A 1,278-nucleotide genomic window follows, 5' to 3' on the forward strand; every position below is an offset into this window, starting at 1 on the left:
CAAATCACCCTATATACAGCTCCCAGAATATTTTTCTTTAATTTATTTTTTGATTTAAACTTTCTTTTGTGTAAACTTTTTATTTCTTAAAAAAGACTATTTCCATAGTTTAAAATTACTTATGGCTGAAAATTCCCCTTTGTTAGACATACAATGAAGATTTTTGTTATATATTTCATTATTCTACTTACTAGTTCAGAGGTTCTTCACCTGGGATCCACAGATTCCTAAAGGATCTATGGATAGAATTTAGAAAATTTGTGGATTTTTATGGGGAAAAAAAATGATACCTTTATTTTCAGTAATCTCTAACTGAAAGCATTTCCTTCAATTCTGAACATAGTCCATAAACCACAGTAATAATAATACTTGCAATTCTGTCACCAAAAGAAAACTCAGGTATTTCTATACCACATCACAGTTTTTTTCAGATACCTTCAAATATCATTTATATTTGTCACTATTTCAAAATTAAGATAGTCATGGGCTCTTGTTATTTAATGCATTTTAAAAGAAGCATGTTTATTTCTATTGCACAAATTTATATTCAAAAATTTTAATATTTTAATATAATCAGTATCCTTTGTAATTCTATGAATTTTATTTTAAGGAGTTAAAAACATTTTTCTGAGAAGGTACCCATTCGTTTAATCAACTGACAAAGATTAAGAACCTATGTTTTTGTTCCATTTACAGTGCTTGAAAAATTGTGGGCAAAATAAAAATTTAAAAATACTTACAGAAAATGTTTATTTATTTATTTGTCTGGGTAGGGTCTTACTTGTGGCATGTGGGACCTAGTTTCCTGACCAGAGATCGAACCCAGGCCCCCTACATTGGGAGCTCAGAGTCTTAGCCACTGGATCACCAGGGAAGTGCTGTCAACTAAATACTTTTTAACTACAATGTTTTTCTACAGTTTTGATGATAGTCATATGTTACGACTATGTTATTATAGTGAGCAATTCTTGTTCTTTAAAGTGTACTTTGTGACAAGGGAACCAAAGATAGTGAAATTAGTTTAAGTTCAGTTTAAGATATACTGATGATATCATCCCATCCATTTTTCATGCCATAGACATGAACTTAGACAATTTAAAGTTCCTGCTACCTCTTCAGGAACTGTCTCTTAATCTAGAGCAGGTGTGAGGAATATCAATCTGAATTAGATAAAATATGAGCAATGCATTATTTTAAAGAAATCCAGTTTATTTATTCAGGTTGACTTTTTGCCCCCAAAAGATACTAGCCAAATTGCTAATGACTAGGTAAAAATAA

Source organism: Cervus canadensis, chromosome 2 (assembly GCF_019320065.1).
Source record: "Cervus canadensis isolate Bull #8, Minnesota chromosome 2, ASM1932006v1, whole genome shotgun sequence".
Taxonomy (NCBI): Eukaryota; Metazoa; Chordata; class Mammalia; order Artiodactyla; family Cervidae; genus Cervus; species Cervus canadensis.